The sequence below is a fragment of the Meleagris gallopavo genome, chromosome 7 (assembly GCF_000146605.3).
Source record: "Meleagris gallopavo isolate NT-WF06-2002-E0010 breed Aviagen turkey brand Nicholas breeding stock chromosome 7, Turkey_5.1, whole genome shotgun sequence".
Taxonomy (NCBI): domain Eukaryota; kingdom Metazoa; phylum Chordata; class Aves; order Galliformes; family Phasianidae; genus Meleagris; species Meleagris gallopavo.
Window position 1 is genome coordinate 34,673,384 of NC_015017.2, and position 12,170 is coordinate 34,685,553.

Below are 12,170 nucleotides of genomic sequence, written 5' to 3' on the forward strand. Positions count from 1 at the left end.
GCGTAAGAACTTCTTCACGGTGAGGGTGACGGAGCACTGGAACAGGCTGCCCAGGGAGGTTGTGGAGTCTCCTTCTCTGGAGATATTCAAGTCTCGCCTGGACGCCTACCTGTGCGACCTGGTGTAGGGAACCTGCTTTGGCAGGGGGGTTGGTCTCGATGATCTCTAGAGGTCCCTTCCAACCCCTACAATTCTGTGATTCTGTGATTCTGTGAACCTAAACTTACCTTGGCGCAACTGGAGGCCATTTCCCCTTGTCTTGTCACCTGTCACCAGTGAGAAGAGACCTATCCCACTCTCACTGTAAGCACCTTTCAGGTATTGGAAGAGAATAATAAGGTCTCCCCTCAGCCGCCTCTTGGGTGGGGCTCAGATCTTGGACTAAACTTTACAGACTCAGCAGAGGGAATGGAGACTTAGAGCAATGCCCACAGTGATATTTCTTGCTCCATGGCACTTTACTTGTACAGTTTTCAGACTATGCAGCTTAATTCCTATATATTATACTGTGATAACCAGTATTACAAATCTTGACTGTGGTCCTCATGTTAGCCAGGTGTGTGTCCAATAGTTTGGCTTACAACCCATTGACTGACTGCAGATAAAGCTTAAAAATTAGCTGCAAGAGAGCACTTCCAACAAATGCAATAATCAGCTCCATCAGTAAAGTGCAATTAAAAGAGGAGGCCATCAAGCTGTTTTAGAAAGCGTCAATTGTGCATTCAGTTCTCCAGTGGCATCCCCTCACTTCTGCCAAGGCTCCCCCTGTGCCTCTCTGCTTGAAATGCAGAAATGTAAGTCAGCTAGCAGACAACAAACCTAAGGGCTAATGTTTACTGCTCTGTTGAATGCTCCTTTGATATAAGTTCAATCATGATCAAATCTGCTGTCAAACAAAGCTGAAGGGCTAGTAAACAAACTAGAGAGAAGAACAAAATTGTAAGATGACCTATAATATCAGGACATGCTGACGCTTGCAATTGCAATAGAAGTCTCATGCCCTGAAGCCCACAGGGTGCACATAGAGTAGATCTCCATGTGCAGCTGTGGAGGGCTCACGTGCAGCAGGTGGCTGGGGCCTGGAAAGGGCTGCAGCAGAATTTCAGTAGAATACTCCAGCTTCTGCTCTTTGGAGATCAACACTTGGTCTGAGAGGGGGAAATAGTCATTATTTAAGATGTTACTTCATTTTAATCCCACGTGACATTATCTTAATGTCTTTACCAAAGTTGGCATAGAATCATTAAGGATGGAAAAGACCTCTGAGATCATCAGGTACAATATATAAACAAAGCATCTTTTAAAACACGGAAAGGAGCTAAAATACAGAATTTTGCACAACAATCCCTGCAGGTGAACAAAAACTTTATAAGAAGTTGAGGAATTGTAAAATCTTTATTTTCTGTAGTTCAGAAGATTGCAACGGTTCCTACAAAAGTACACTATTCATGAGTTTTCTGTGTGCGATACTGGAGAAAGTGCATGGAGTCTCTAGTATCAGAGATGTCAAAGGCAGGGAGAGAAGGCAGAACTGATTTTAACATTATCTATTTATTTCTTTCAATTTCATCATGGAGACAAAGTAATATTTTCTTTCCCTTTCACATACTGAAGATAGCTTCTCATAAGAGCTTTTTAACAGCTAATCCACATTTTATTGCTCTACTAGTTCTGAGGAAATACGAGGCTTATTTTAGCAAAAAATTCACCAGAGATTGTGGTAGCTTGAAGGCTATGTGATGAAACCCAAACCCAAATACAGTACTGGGGATTTTCCACTTCATTTCAAATGAAAGGTGTACCAGGCTCACAAATATTCCTATGAAGGCAACCAAGCAAGTGCAGGATGGCACAGCATCTGAGTTGTGGTTGTCACAAGTAACTAAAGCAATTAGCCAAGAAAACTTTTGTTCACGTAAAAATTCAAACAACAGTTGGAAAACAGCTCGCAAAACTTGTTACCATTTAGACTTACACACTTTCCTGGAGCACCTGTCACGGTACAAAGAAAAGCAGAAGTAAAAGACCTTCATCCTACACTGAAATGAGGTGGATATAGTGCATACATAGCACCTTAAATAGAATTAAGTGCATACTCAGTGTAACTGCATACTTGGCCACATTCATTCAGATTAAATAAGGAAAATGTCACGTAATTAAAGGTACTGTGCTCCTCTGGAGATCTCATATTTTGGTGCTGTCATTACATTCCAATGTCCTTTATGAGCTTGATTCCACTCTAAGTTTCATTTCAACAGATTTATAAAGTGTCAGAGTTGTCTTAGAAAAAGCCAACAAAACATCACAAACTCACAGGTATCAGAAAACTAGGGATGCTCTGCGCTCAGAGCTTCTCACTGGAGTGGCAGGGAAGAAGAAAGAGTGGGATGCAAAGGCATCCATGCCACCATCTAGTTCCCTTTCCACCATGGGAACTAGTGTCCCATGACGCTCCGCACCCATCTGCCCCCTCTCCATCCCTTTCCCCTTCATCATTCCTTATAAATACTGTCATTTCCTGGTTACTCACTGTGCTATTTGTGCTGTTTTTACTAGGCTGTTTACATCTAAGCTTCCTTTTCTTTATAGTTCCCTGGCCATATTTATGTTCACATGGAGCACAAGCCCCCTGGGTGCAGAGCAGCACACTGGGGGGAGCTCTGTGGGGCTTCCCAACAGGGAGCATCTCATTGCTTTCTATTTTAAACTTGATGTTTGTTAGTTATCTCCAAGATAACATCAAACAGACTTACATGGATCAAGGAAAAAAATCCAGTTCTCCTTCATTAAAAGTGTTTGTCCTATTCTGCCTGAAGCCAATACACGTTAGCCATAAATTTCAGAGCTAACGAATGGTATCTCAAGGAGTTGAGCTTTAGCAGGCAGCATGACTTGAGTTCTGTCATGAAAGTAATTTCTGTACTTGCTGAATCCTGGATAAACAGATGTTTTAAATGCTAGAAGAGTGTCAAGGGTTTTACAAGGCCGCTGCCATTTATTTACTTGTGCAGCAGAGTCTGAAGGAGCATGTGTTCACAAATTACTTTGCTGGGAGTGGTGAAAACCAGAAGATGTGTAATTAAGAGGGAACCAAGAAAACTATTGGCAGCGTATAAGATCAGTATCAGTAATACCCCATGTCACTTCTGGTATTGGATACACAGCATCTTCAGCTTTGCATCTTCATCTTCCTTAGATCTATCTGTGGCCTTTGCTCTGTTCACCTCGTGGCCCCGCGCACAGCACAGGGACAGTAACTACAGCATCTGTCACAGTGAATTCTGATCTTTAAACGTACTTTGTTTGTCTCATCCAATTCCAAGCTAGGAGTACAAAAACTGAAAATTGACAATGAGAGTATAAAGAAAGCATAGATTAACATCAGATGAGAATAGAAAAATCCCAGTGATGCCAATCAGATTGTCTACTTTTGGTCAACCTCTACACAAGTGTATCATTTACTACATAGGATGTCTAAAACAGAGATTTGGCAAATAAAAGACTTTCCACTTGTAGTTTTCCCACTCTTCATTGTCCGTGTAGTCATATACTCCATAAAGGGAAGATTTATTGAGACATTCCAATAAACGCTATGTATCAGCTACAGCTATATATATCCTCAGTATGTCCATCCATTAAGTGCTGCATTTCACAACATCATATATTAGTGGAGCAACACTTCTCACACTGTTTCCTCACTGCAATCCATGAAACATTTGCTAGGATTAAAACTCACAGGTAAAACCACAAGCTATCCTTCTTTGTGGGAGTTTCACTTGGGCAAGAGGCAGAAAATAAGGCATGTGATGCAGTTCTCTCAGCAAGACATCAGCCAGAGGATGCTTTACTACAATGGATAAGCCAGAGTCACACATGCTCTGCTAAGAAGGGTAAGCTGGAGCCTTTTTCAGATAACCACTGAATTTTAATAGAGTAATGCTAAAGCAGAACCAGAACATACTTATTCATATATTGGCAATGCCTATATATGAATATAGGCATTATATATATATATATATAATATATATATATATTATATATATCAATATTTTGCCAAACAGATGTTTGTTGGATTGTTATGGTAAGGCAAAAGCTGTCCAGAGACGGCTCTCAATTGCTGATTATGTGTATCTGGATAGTGCTTGCCCCTGAATCAGGCACCCAGTGCACAATAGGTGAGGTCTTATTCCTTGCAGCACCTTAAAAACTCCATCCTCGAAAATGCTCATGACAAGGTTGGATGGGGCTCTAGGCAGCCTGAATCTGGTGGATGGCCACCCTGCCCACTGCAGGGTGTTGAAACAAGATGATCTTTAAGGTTACTTCCAACCCAAGCCATTCAATGATTCTGTGAAGTTGTCATACCATACTTGTCATGATGGGCTCTGTACCCCAGAGCTCCGGCTTTTTAGCACCCCAAACCTCCATTTAATGGCTCCAGCCTAAAATGTCATTGTGAAGAATGGTGCAAAGTTCACAGAGTGGAGCTTGCCCTGTCCCTAGAAAAGCATTGTTACACTCAGGGCCTGACAGAGCATCAAAGGTTATCCATGGGCTGGTAGCAGAATGGCCATGTATAAGCCAGCTGAGGGACATGGCTCCAGCCCCATCTTTGATTCCTCCTGGGCCAGAAAAAGCCCTGGGGAGCAACACACTTTTTACCCCAGCTTCTATCACAGGCTGGTGAGCTTTAAGAGAAAATAGCAAAACACCTTCCTCGTAGATTTTCCTCAGGATCGTAAAATTCTTAATTAGAATTTCAATCAAGTTATTAGAAGTATGCATTGGACTGAAGACAATGTCACCAAATACAACAGAATACTAAAACACTACACAATGAAGCATGAACAGTGTGCTTCATTTGCCCATTTACTTTACAGTCAGCTGAGAGAATATTTAGGTCATTATATTTAAAATGCCATTGCATTAACTCCTCTTTCATGCAGCAGAACACGAAGTGTAGCAGATCCACCACACTTCCTCATGCCAAAAAGATAATTATAATCACTATGATAGAGTATTTTTACAGAAAAGTTGTCCATAGTGAGTCTGGTAGCAACCAGAGTTCTGTTAGCACAGCTAGACTTAAAAACGTACACGAGGTGGGGGAGGAGAAAAAACAAACCCACAAAAGTAATAACATTCCTGAAAAGACAAATCCAGGGTTTTGCATGTATGTCAAGGTTGGAATGAAAAGTAATTCAGAAGAGATTACACTGTCTGTGTTATACTTGTCTACTTTTGACTACTGCTCCATCAGACATGCCATCAAGGCCTCTTACTCCTGATCAAAACTGGGTGGATTTCTTTGCCTAGCTCAGGTCCTCTACATGTCCAGCTTTATCAGAACTTCCAGGTTTGTGTACGACAGATTTTTATCTCACAGAACTGCAATTTACTATGTATGCAAGTGAAAATGATGGCTACTGGTAAATGCAGCAAGAAAATGAATATTTTTGGTGCCAACTTCCACAAATACACAGCATATGAAGCAAAATCTCAGTTTTGAGAAAAAAAAGAGAAAACATACTTAAATGCAGATCAAGATAAGCACACACACTGGGCACCAAGTTGTGCTGCCTCTGAGGTCCACAGGCAACAGTCATTTCCAGTCCAGCATCAGCCCAGCCAACCCCTCAAGTTAATGTTTGTTAGCTGCCAAAACATCTTTAAAAACATTTTCCCAACCATCAATAGCAGTTACACAGAACATTCATCTAGTATTATTTTTGGTGCATGAAATGTCTTCCTCAGTCCTGTTTTTCCTTGAACTCACTCAATGAATGCTAGCTGTATGTGCCTTGTTAAGTACTGCCTTGCCTAGTAAATATTTTGCCAAACAGATGTTTGCTAGATTAAAATGATAGGGGAAATAGATTGATTTCTGTGCCCATGACTGTGTCCTGCAAATAACTTCTCATCCTTTGACTAGCCATGAATTGAAAGTAGGAGGTGTGCCGGGATGAGCTGACTAGGTTAGAAATGTCCACAGATACACCTGAAAATAAGTCTATTCCAAGATGATACGGAGGAAAGCAAACCCTTTGAGCCAACTGGACCCTGAAGCAGAATATCTGCAGGATTTAGCTGGATTATCATTGTATGTGCAGTCCAAGCCTTGTGTGCAGAGGGACCACATGGAATCACAGCAAAGGGAGATAAGGAAAGCACCATCAATACCTGGGCTGATACTGACTGATCAGAGGCTGTCTGCTGTTTGTAACAACAGAATTTTAACCAATGTTATTTGATTGTTTTGCATAAAACATTCAGTAGTTCAGAAAGTCATCATTTACCCTCACAGTACATATAAAGGCTCTTTAGTAAGAGCTAAGATTTTCTTAAAATTTGAGTAATATTGTCAAAATTTCCATTCAGTTTTGAGAAGCAAATTTACGTTGTTCTACACTGCTGACACACTGCAGAAGTGTCTCTTCTCTGTCTGAAATCACATAGCTATTTCTAGAGCTTATTCTCCTGTTAAGCTTTGAAAATATCCAGTATATTCCACCTAATACATCATTAAAAATATAATTTTGTTACATTTTGAAGTGAGCATTACATAGGAGAAATGAATACAATAGACAAAGAAGTTTGAGAAGGATTCAAGTCACATTTCAAAATAAAAATCCCCAAATTGGATTTTAAAGCTCCAATCTTAGGGAGGAGTTCCCATGTAATTTTATTTCTGTCCTAGGCAGGGCCAAGGATCAGGACACAATCCAAAGAAAATACAAGATGCAAAGATTCTTTCCTCAAAACCCAGCCTGAACCTAAACTATATCCTATGCAAAGATATTTTGATTAAGCAGAATGACTCAGTACCAAAATATCAAGAAAGTGCAGCGATAGGATCAATGTTTTATTACTGCCACCATATCAGAAATGCCACTGTTTTTTTTCTTTATGGAAAAGCTAGTGTGAGGATAACATACTGTATAATGGCCAAACCCATGTTTTTTCTGTGGCAAAATATATTTTAATGCTAAAGAGAGTTTTAGCAGATTAAGAAACACAAAATGGAACTAAAGAATAACTATTTTCTGCGGCATTTGTAGGAAGAGCCTGATGTGTAATCCTTTGTGTCTTACCCAAGTGCAATTACATTATATTGCCTGCTTATGATGACTGGTTATTAATCACTTTTAAAGCCAATTTATGAACTTGGCTTCAAATTCTGTTCTTACAACATCTTTGCTGTTCTCCTTGGCCTTCTTTTCAAAATGATAAAAAACACAACAAAAACATAGCCAGAGCAGGCGACATATTTGGTTACAAATTAGCAGAAAAACCTCAAACTACCAGTCCTTCTTCATTATAGGAAGCTTTTCATGCTATTTTCTTTTCACTCATTTAATTGCAAAGTAAAATTTTGTTCCTCTGAAGCTTCTGTTTCCACAGTTAAACAAAAGCAGACATCAAAAGGAGCATCTTCCGATTCTGAATCTCCCCATTCCTCTGCCAAACATTTGGTTTAGCTTACTCACACAGAACAGCTCCAGCATAAATAGGAGTGCAATATTAAGTGACAACTGCATAAAAAATAATTATATGTTAAGTTTGATTACTCGCAGTTAAGCTTCCCCCAAACTACAATGCTTTATTACAAGTTTGAGATGCATATCAAAAGAATTTCTGGATTTGCTCACAATGTTTCGTGTGCCTACATAAGTGAGCATTTCCTCACACTACTGTGAAACAAACAGGAGAATCAAATCAACCTCATTGTATTTATTTTACTTCATAACTTCTCAGCCAGATTCAATAAAAGCTATATCTGATTTTAGTCTGTGTGTCAGAACATTGTAACGACAGAGTATATATTTAATTTAGCACAGACTACTTTTTGAGCAACAAATGATAATTTCCTGCTGATTCTTGTTTACTATGACTTATCCATAGGAATTATGCTCTAAATAGCCAAAGTCCATAGAATGTCAAAATCTGGAGCTTGGACTGAAATGTACACAGATCTTATTAATTAATGAGGCCTGGGAAAATATATGGCACAGAGAAAATGCATTTGGGTTCTGGATTCAGCATGAGAACAGAGTCAGCATTTAGATCTGAAGCCAAATCAGAGCAAATATTCAAACATGCATAGAATGAGGCTCCTAGCAGCAGTTATAGGAACCCTCCTTCCATAAGGGACAGAAATCTCCTGATATTTCCTTCAATTCTAGCCAACTCCAACCAACTTCCTCATTTTTGTTTGTTTGCTTGTTTCTTTACTCACCTAGCTTTAGACCCAGACACTGATATCCCAGTCCTGCAAATTATCACTGTACTTTTAAGGTGACTGGGCTCTTTTTGGAAGGACAGCACTAAGAAAAAGAAGTGCCATGGTAGCTGTCTGTGCATCAGTGAGTACTATGCTTCTTTTGGAAGTAGGCACATGGTGAGGTCTAGCGATAAGCAGATTTCTGCTGCTTGAGTTCTTTTTCCATGTGAGAGGTAGAGCAGAGCACACTGCCCACATGCAGCAATGGGAATTGTCAAAGGCTCAAACCCAGTGTCATATCACAGCTTCGTCTCAAACTGTATTTTGTCCACCTCCACAAGTACTTCCGTATATCATAACATTTTGGCACCAAGCTACAGAATACAGTGTCTTACATTCATTATAGGCTGAGCTTTGTTTGCAGAAGAAATGATTCTTCCTTCAGTAAAAGCCAGAACAAAGGGTAACAGCTGATGTTATTGACTGTCCTACTAGCCTTTCATGACTCCCCTCTGCAAAACGGGCTTAAAACCTGTTCTTTAAAACCAGATTTCCAAACTAACTGTACAGTTAGGGAAGGGAATGTACTTGGGAGCTCTGAGCATTACTCCCAGCAGGTAGTAAGCGCTCTATGTCCACATTTCTCCCAGTAATTTACCTGTCCACATTTTGGCTTGTGTTCTGCCAAAGAACACACTGTTCTGCATCAACTTTCAGCTACAGGTTTTCCTTCCCAGCTTTTCCCATTCCCAAAACGGGAGGAATAGTTCTTTCCTTTGCTCTTCCAAAGGACGCTTTTGTTTAGGAAATGGCACTGACTTTTTGAAGCCTTGAGGATGTGTGAAAAAGCCTCCCTAGATTGAATCTCTGGTGGGAAATCCACAGTTGCATTCCCTCCTGCATCAGTACGAGGTAAAGTAGGAACATGAGGACACCAGCAACAGCAGAGAGCAGACACAGCCCATGTCAGATACTTGCCACTGGTGGGTCAAATTAACCCAGTAGCTCACAATAAACGTGAAACAACATGAAGATTTGCAGAGTATCTTGGAGATTTTTCCTTTAATCATGAAATATGAAGGCCTCAGGAATAAGTTTTCAAGATCTTTTACAAGATCTCAAAAATATTTTCATTTGAATTAATAGTGTCTGGTCTTCCCTGTGCATGCTTAAACTGTTGCATCTTTCTGTTTAAATATTCTTCCAAATCATTCTTGGAAGTGGATTGATTGAATTGCAACACAAAACTGTTTGTAGAAAAAATACCATTGCTCTGTTATTACATATAATAAGGTCAGTTCCTTTCAGTGGTTGGATTCCTAGCCCCATTTTCCCTTTCTGGAAAACCATATTCAGTTGGGAATCTTTACCATATGCAGAATTCCCCCCTGGATTAACAAGGCTGATGTCACCACTGTGCAATTCTGGATTAAGCCACAGTAACTCCCCTGATCTCAATAAAGCTGTAACAGCAGAAAACTGAAGTAACACAACAGTGAGTCACACCCAGGCAGCTCTACACGTTGTTGGCTTCTGGATGTGTCCAAAGAGTAATCAATGAATGCTGCTTCTTTTTTTTTTTTTTTTAAACCAAGCACCGGCTGCAATACATTACAAAACATTCACTCAATATGCTAACATTCACTTGGAAAACTTGCACAAATCAAAAAAACAAAGAGCTGATCCTAAGTGACCTGAAGTTACTTGAGACACCAAAGGTTATCATGTTATAAGGTAGCAAAACTGATTAAACGATCTTGATTCCACAAAGTCACATCTTATCAAGCCTTAGTAAAAGTGTCACATATGCTTTCTTCTCAGATTGATGTCTGCATTATAGCACCATGGGACAAACTCCTATGTTTTGCTTTATTCTTAATCAAGCGACAAGGTTGGGAATCAGGCCTAGGAAAAAGGCAGGAATTCAGTTTTGTGCCCCATGTTTGCAGAATTGCACTTATGTGTATACATTCGTTAGACTTCCCTCTTCCCACGACCTGCTTCCTTTCCTGTAATGATTCATGCAGAGGGACCTATAACAAAGAAGATGGCAGGGAATTTCCCAGCTTTAGTAGCAACAAACATCAAATTCAACATGCATTGCACAGTTCTATTTAAAGCACTGGTAAATGAGCCAACAAACTACTGTCCATGAGCATTACATCACATGTTGCCACATTCCTCGGAGGGTATATAAAGCTGTAGTACATTCACTAATGAATTGCATGGTATGTTCAGGCCATATGGCACACTGGAATGGTACCGTACAATACTCTATTTGTGGGGGTGAATAACAATCAATATCTGACATGTATATCCTCACGTGTTGTGAAATATAACCCAAGGAGATTAAATGTTAAAATAAACAGTAAATATTGTATTGCTCCTTCTCTTGTGTGCACATTACCATTTAGTTTGTTACTTGTTTATAAAATCATTTATGCTAATAACCAAAACTGCCAACATTTATTTTCTTCCATGTCCTAATTTCATTGCTGTTGTGGAAATAGAGGAAAGGTGATTGGCTATTTTTATTTTGTTTCAAAGGCTCCAGCTGCTGACTAAATCCCTTCAGAAAAGCAAACATGGCTGTTTCCCATATCTCCACTACATTTTCTTATTTCCAAATATGAAACTACAGGAATCCAAGGCAGTTAATATGTCAGGTTTTATTTACATAGTTCTTCAGCTATCATGAAAAGCAGCAAATCTGCCCAACCTTTTGGATTATGAAAGGATTTTGTTGAAAGATAAAATACTAGGGAATGGGTTAAAGTATATAAATATATTTAAACAAACACACACACACAAAGCTGAACCCTTGGACTATCTGTGTGCATTATGGCAAATGAAGCAATAATCTCATAATACCCTTTGACAATGAGGTCTCTCCATTAGCTAATAGCTGATTTTAAACATGGTCTTATAATAATTCTACCGACTAAACAAACATTTTAAAATAAACAGACACATGCCTAATCGCTCTGATTTAAAAGGTAAAAAAAAGTACAAGATTATGTTGCACTAAAAGACCTTGATTATTTTTCTGCATCACATTTTGAACAGCATAAGCCTGTGTGCAACTGCAGCAGCCAACGATAAAAACATCCCCTGGAGTTAAACCAGCTTTGAGTTATCCACACAGCTTTCCCTCACAGTGCTGTACTGCATGAGCTGCCTTACTGGGAGCACAGACCTACCTGTAACCATTGAAGAAATGGTAAGCCATGCAGGTCATTGTACAGGCGTGGATTACAAGGGCTCCTGCAGTCATTCATTCTGAGTACAAAAATCCTGGATGTGCTCAAACAGAAAAGCAGGATCTCTCTTTTCCCTACAGACCAAGCGCTGCTGCTTTTCCGCTTCTTGTCAATATTTAACTCGTTGGTCAAGTTGGATTACATCGCCTGTCCTAAATCCTATTCCATTAATTCCAACTAAGTGGGTGTGCTTCCAACGCAGCCTCTTAAGCAAATATTGATACCTTATCAAAACCGTTTGTTTGACCTGAAAGATACACACATTTCTTCCTGAGTGCATCATACATGGGTGATATGGCTGCCCAACTAATGCACCAAGGAGAAACTAACAGTAATGATTTCTGTGTTCCATAGCAACAAGCACATAAAACAAGGGCCTAGTTGGTTTTGAAGCATTTCCTCATGCAACAGGGCCGATATGACTTCGTTTTTTTTTTTTCTTCCTCCTAGTTATGTACATCTATTTGCAGGTTAAGAGTGTCTCTCCAGCACAGGCAATTTGCCAAAACAATTCTCAACTGAACAGGCTTTTCTCTCCAAATTTAAAGGCACTATTAATATCAAACAGCAAAAATGATGCAAAACCCATATGATTCTTCAAGCTACAGCAGTTAACACTAAAAAGTCAATTATCACCATTCTACAGCAGCACTTTCTCTCAGGAGATACAATTTTTATTATTTTTTTTT

The 12,170-nt window shown here is 39.5% G+C and overlaps 1 long non-coding RNA gene across 1 annotated transcript; it reads right to left on the bottom strand.

Annotated features, from left to right (window-relative positions):
* Window positions 1-9,792: 9,792 nt before the first annotated feature.
* On the bottom strand, window positions 9,793-11,906 carry LOC109368654. The gene is made up of 2 exons (XR_002116923.2): window positions 11,422-11,906; window positions 9,793-10,254 (listed from the first exon to the last, which is right to left on the bottom strand). It is a non-coding gene; the product is annotated as an uncharacterized LOC109368654 (long non-coding RNA).
* Between the last annotated feature and the right edge of the window lie 264 nt (window positions 11,907-12,170).